Raw genomic sequence first — 6609 nt, 5'->3', positions numbered from 1 at the left:
TTTTCCTCTTTTGAGTGCATAAACCAACACCCAACAAAAAACACAGTAAAGTAAAGCTTCACTAGGTACATACTTTTATGACTCACCACACCAGGTCTTGATACGTGATGAGATGACCAATCATCAAGTACCCCACCACACTAGATTATTTTATTATTTATTATTTTTATTATTTTCACTTTCCAGCGCAGCCAAAAGCCTGAAAGATATTTTTCAGTGAGTTTAACTACTGATTGGCTTTATTGATCTACCATCTGCGTTGGACTAACTATCCGCAAAACTACAGGACTGACAATTTCTATTTTATATGGTCTTCAAACTTAAACATAAAAAGGTTGAACTCTATCTTATTTAAAGGTTTAAATAATGTTTCCTTATTTGTAAGTGCAGGGATTAACACTGATTTGAATTGTAATTCCGAATTTAACTTTTAAAAATCCATTTAACATTTAACATTGATTTTAAGATTTGAGATTAGGATTTCATTATAACAATTTTTACTTTTACTTTTACTTTTACTTTTACTTTTACTATCCATTGATGATTGAAACTGATTTTGCATGTGAGAGGAAACATAAATAAAAGGAGAACTTGGATTAATAACATTAAACATTAACATTGGAAGGAAACACGCATAAAAAATATCCCACTGCTATGTGTATATCTACTTTTAGTCCTAGGGACACTGAAGTGAAACAGTAGCTGTTACTTGCTAAATGTGGGGAATCAAACTTTGTGACATACAAGTCAACAACAAGCTAATGTGACACCACATTTTCCGACAGTGTAGCCAGGCTATAAATCAGATGTAATAATGCTGCTCCTGCTGCTGCTCAGAGTAGACCACTTTGATGTTCTATGTCCTCAGTAATAATGAAAGATTATCAAAGCAAGTCCCCCCTCTCTTTTCCACATATTAAACATGACCCAAAACGAACCCACAGCCAGGACGTCACTGGTTACTTATTGAAGTGTTTCTGTTTAGGACGTTTTCAAGCATCCTCAGTAATAGATCACTCATAAAGAGAGACCTCTTCATAACATGGCAGTTTATCTGCTAACAAGCTGAAAATGACCATGTTGCCAAACATTTTTGTCACTATTATGCTGTAGTTAAAGAAGTTACAATTAACAAAACTAAATTTAACATTTTTTAAATTCAAATCACTAGATTTGTATTATTGTTAGTTTACTTGCACCATCTTGTTGTTTACATAATGGTAAAACCCACACAAATTTAATTTGATCTGATGTCCTCCAAAGAAACACAAGAAAAAAGATAACATTACACAGAGAAGAGGAGGCTGTGGACTGTTGATGTAAGCTAACATTAAAAGTATAGTGTGTAGAAATGGGGAAAAGTTTGCAACATCTAGCTCTCATACCCAAGATCAAAACACGATGAAGCTACGGTGTTCTTTGAGACAAGAGCCTAACTGGTGCATTTTCAGCAGCTGCTCAATAAATGTAAAAATGGCCGTTACTAGTTGTTCCATTTTGTGTTACAGTAGAAAAATGGCTGTGCAAAATGCCGGCCCCCTTGGAAGGGGAACCGACACTTATGTTGACACAAAAGGCTCATTCTAAGTTAACAAAAACAAAATGATATTCAGGTAATTGTACATTAATTTCCACATACTTGTGAATGCAATATTCCCTTTCACCCAAGTCTGTTCAGCTAAATATCCCTAAAAACAGCATACTGTACCTTTAAATAATTAAATGACAGCATTACAAAAGTAACTAAAGAGGGGGCTCTACGGGTGAGAGGATTTCTTCCTTATTTTGTCTTGCTTCTTAAATAATTCTTTAAAAAACAACTCCCATAGTCACTCACAACTTCACTTGGCTTCAAATTCTGAAACTGTTTTGATTGATTAATAGCAAAACTGCATGCATATAAATGATGCATGTTTACTGCAGCAGATGTTTAACATTATGTACAGTTTGACTCCTTTTTAATGTTGGACAGTTTAATCTAAAGTAAAGCATTATAAAATATAAGATTACAAACATAATTTCTTTGTAATACCACTTTATTTTGACAGCTAGTCCAAAAAATACACATCCATGAGTAGAAAAAAACAGTCCTGTTTCAGTTTTGTGATACTGCAATAACTGTGCAATTCAAAGGTATTTTATTCTGGGGATATTTTGGAGTGGTCGCAGTATCTTTCAATGAAAGTATCTTTCATTTTACTGTTGTAAACTTCTTTATTGGTAGTAAATTCCTCCATTCACCAATACTATAATTATGCATGCTTTCAAGAGGTAAACAAAGGGGAAAGGAGCAGAACACTTTTTTGTAATTACTGACGGGCTGAAAAGAAATGAGCGTTAACATAACTTCAGTGAATCATATATTGCAACAGCTGATTTTGCTGTACGTGCAATGTCAAAACAGAAATTAAATCTCACGGAACCAGGTCAGAGACTGGCCTGCTCTGTCAAATCCCACAACATCTCCTGGGCCTGTGTATCGCAGTGTATTGTTGCCAAGCTGTCCTCACTTGCCCTACCTGACTCACAGGTGGCTCAGAGCCAACACTGACAGACTGCTGGAAGGGAAACCTGCCACCATCTGGAACATCACAGGCTGCCAGCAACGGCAACAGCCAGCTCACACACTAAATGTTTTGCCCCCTGCTACCTACCTATCTATCAATGTGCAATGCTTTGGCTTAAAACAATCCCTTATTGACGCATGTCATAGACCTGCCTTGCTTAACCTTTTTTTTCACACTTTAGAAGCTGTTTTTTGTGTTTTATTTTAAGATGTTAATATTTCGATTCAGCTGACATTCGATAGGATTGTGCAACTGACAAGAGGAGGTGCAATGTAAATTTGATTCTGCTGTTTACAATGAAATTCATTCATGTCATTTCCAAGAGGAGTTTTTCTTCGAAAATGATCTGACACAATAGTACACCAGGAAAGACAGGAATGTGACAGAGGAGATAAAAAAAAAAGGTCAACATGAGTTAAACCTATTTCAGAATAAGTCTCACTGACATCAGACAAACAACGTGCACTCTAAGCTGCCAAAGCTTACCAAAGGTAATATTAAATCAAAAATGAAGTATAAGGAAATTATTGTGATTTGTGTTTTTAAGTGCATTATTGTCTTGGTTTATCCTTTTTAAAAGATTATTTATTACATAATACAATACCCCCAGAGATAGTTAAATCAGAGCTAAATCAAATAAAAGGCATGGTGACTTTTTATCTCTAAATGTCATGTTAGTATCTCAAGCCTTCAGTGTTTTACAGAAAACAGTTAACTGTTTAAGACTCTAATTGGTTTTAAGGTAGAGTTGCTTCCACAAGGATTGGTTACTCTAATTAGGTGGCTGAGATAAGGTAGCACTCTTTATATTAAATGCATATTATCTCTAGTAAAAAAAAATTTGTATTTATTGAATGATGCTTTGCTTTTAAACAGTGATGAAATGTTACTCAAAACAACATTCATTTTTATGTCACAATCCAACAAGCTTGGGTTTTTTGGCCAACTGTATTTTTTGAGAGTCAATTCTGCTTGCTAAAACAGGAAAACATCAAAAAGAAAAACTAGTATTGCAATGAAGACATATTGATGAGCTAGATGGCTGAGTAATTCACAAGCTAGTGATACTCGCCTATAAGATCTTTAATGACACACACAAACACCACATGCCATCATTATTTAGCATCTCTGAGCAGTGTGATTCAGGGTACTTGTATATCCTGAATTTCTCAAAATGTAATTTAATTCAATGACATACCTGATGTGGTATTATTAATAACATGAAAGCAGCCTCTGAAACGCATTGCTGCAAAGGCACAAAGTTGCACTCAGCACACTGTCAGATATTATACACCTTCTAATAGATGCTGGATGAGTTATTTCTCTAGTTTCCCTCCCTGCTCTTCACACTAATCAGACTTGCATGATTTTGAAAAATGAGTCTCTACTTCAGCAGACAGTCAAAGCTCGTTGGTATCAGTGGTTTCTGTAGATTCACTTGTCTTTTTGTAGAACGTTATGTTGTAATTGAGCTGGTACAGGGAAAGACTGTAACAACAGAGGTGGCGAACATGCACCATCTGTCCCCTGAGTAGTCTTACACCCACTGTTGAAATCATGATGACTCCTTTTCTTCCTAAATGAAAGGAAATCAAAAAAATAATCCACTCAAAACATGTGCCGCAGCAGCCTGCTCACCTCAGAAGACTCCTCGAGCTGCAGCCAGGCATTTGAGGTTTCCAAGTTGAAGTCCTGGCCTGATCCTACAGGGGGAGGTGTTACTCTGCAGGGACTTGACAGTGAGCCTGGGATGAAGAGAAGATGAGAAACAGAGGAGAGGGCAGCTGAGGTGAGTGTCGGCGGTGGTAGGCGCAGCCTAAAACCTCACCACAGCCGCAGCGGGGTAATCTAATCAGCTGTTTCAGAGACGCTCTTGGTCTCTGATGAGCTCTGCATCTCTCCCACTTTATAGGAAAGGAGAAGGGCTCATTCCTCATTTTCAAATGACATGACTCTTCTCTTTATCTCCAATCAGGTATGCAGAGGTTTAAAAACAACTGTTAACAGAGCCAATTCTTCCCTGCAAGAAGACATGGTTAAGTGCATTTTTGTGGTTGTTTTTTATCTTTGCTTTGTGAAATTATCCTCAACTTGAAGGATTCTACCATCATCAATGAATTGTACTTTACGGCTGTTTGGTGTTCAATTGAAAGTAACTTGTTCTTTGTGCAAATCAAAATGAACCTCCAGTCAAATCTATACAAAACTAAATTGCATCAAATGTCAATGTTTCTTCCATGAAAATAAGTTGATAACTTGCAGGGATTTCTCATACATGACATCTCTAATACACAAAATGCAATTAAAAGAAGCCAAAACAGAACTAAACAGAGCATATACATGCACAACAGCTACACAGTTTCAAGGCCACTCATCAAAGACACATGAACAGATTATAAAATGATAAATAATAAAATAAACTAGAACACAAATGTAATCAACCAAAAATAAGTCCACAAGCAATTCATAAACAGGAATGCAATCAAGGATGTAAGTCAACAAGGTAAGGTATAAGACAGAGAAGCTCATGTAGCTGGAGGAAGGTCAAGGCAGTCATCAACATTGGGCGTAAATCTTAAATAAATACAAACAATATCATAAAAATGCAGCTAAAGACATATTGAATGTGGTCCAGGATAAGTGACCAAATAGCACAGTTTGTGCACTAGAGAAACAGAGGCCCAAAATACATTGCTGATCTGCTACTACTTTATGAATCACCTCGACCTCTGAGGTCATCTGGTACCGGTCTGCTTTCAGTCCCAAGAGTCAGAACGAAACATGGTGAAGCAGCGTTTAGTCATTATGCACCACATATCTGGAATACACTCCCTGAAAGCTGTAGGTCCACTCAAACTCTCACCTCTTTTAAATCAAAGACTAAGACTTTTTTATTTACCTCTGCCTTCCTATCTTAGCTCATTTTAACTCACTTTAAATTAAAATTTTAATGTAATTTTTAATATATTTCTAATTTTCCTTTTCTTTTCTGTTTTATCATATTTGTCATTTTAATTATGTTCTTTTATGCCTGTCTGAATGTCTCCAATGCTTTTAATGTTTTAATGTAAAGCACATTGAGTTGCCCTCGTGTATGAAATGCGCTATACAAATAAAGCTGCCTTGCCTTGCCTTGCCTAGAGGGCACTGCCAAGTTTATGTTTCAACTCTAGTCATTTTAACATACATTTTGGTCACCTATGACAAATGTTTGAATTACTTTAGAAAATAATGTCTTTAGTTGCATATTTACCTTGAAAAACGAGGCTGATGATATAAACCTTTAATTCAATTTGGTGGAGATGGCTTAATGTCTAAATGGACCTTGGGTCAAAATGTTTGTTTGACATATTGACAGAATTATTAGTAGTGGTAGTGTTGTGATGGCCAGTAAAATAAACTGGACAGGCCTAGCAATAGTTTGTATTTATCAAAGTGTGGCAAAAGTAGGCGACAACACACAAGATAGGAGAGCTCTCCCACAGAGTTCCCGAAAATAGAAGCAAAAGAAAGATGAAGTCATTCTTAATTTGTATTAGCACCTGTATTTTCCCTGTATGTTATGTCAAAACGTGTGTGAAAAAGGTATAGTACAAATATACTTGTAATTCAACTTACAGTCAAATTTCGCAGTATGGTTTCATCACAAGTTTGTCTCATATGGTTGTCTTTAATTTTGCTACAATCAATTGAATGTTTCATTTATACAGCTGTAGCTATAGCTATATGAACTTATTGTGGACAGTCTTTTGATTTAACTTTACCATTTAACTTTGTTTGATCTGAAGGAAGTTGAAAATGAAATGCACTTCTGTCTACTGTCCTTTTCAACAAAATATCAGAAAACTGTCTTGATTTGTTTTCCATGTCTGATGAAGAGAGACTTCAGTTCCTGTTTACTGACAATGTGTTTCAGTTTGCTCAGTTTGTGTTAAATGCTGTTCAGCAGCGTAGGAGCACAGTCTATGTCTGATTTAGTTGTTGTCACTGTGAAATGTCTGAAGTGTACCACTGTGCTTTTGAATTACTTTAGGTCTTTGCT

At 36.0% G+C, this 6609-nt stretch overlaps 1 long non-coding RNA gene across 1 annotated transcript in view; it reads right to left on the bottom strand.

Annotated features, from left to right (window-relative positions):
• LOC117806133 overlaps window positions 1–6609 on the bottom strand; it is a 30224-nt gene that overhangs the window by 22859 nt on the left and 756 nt on the right. The window contains exon 2 of the long non-coding RNA XR_004629609.1: window positions 4206–4312. This is a non-coding gene — a long non-coding RNA (uncharacterized LOC117806133). The remainder of the gene's footprint in view (window positions 1–4205; window positions 4313–6609) is intronic.

The sequence above is a fragment of the Notolabrus celidotus genome, chromosome 22 (assembly GCF_009762535.1).
Source record: "Notolabrus celidotus isolate fNotCel1 chromosome 22, fNotCel1.pri, whole genome shotgun sequence".
NCBI classification, from domain to species: Eukaryota; Metazoa; Chordata; class Actinopteri; order Labriformes; family Labridae; genus Notolabrus; species Notolabrus celidotus.
The sequence above is the reverse complement of the archived record's forward strand: the minus strand, read 5'-3'. Positions and strand labels throughout refer to the sequence as shown.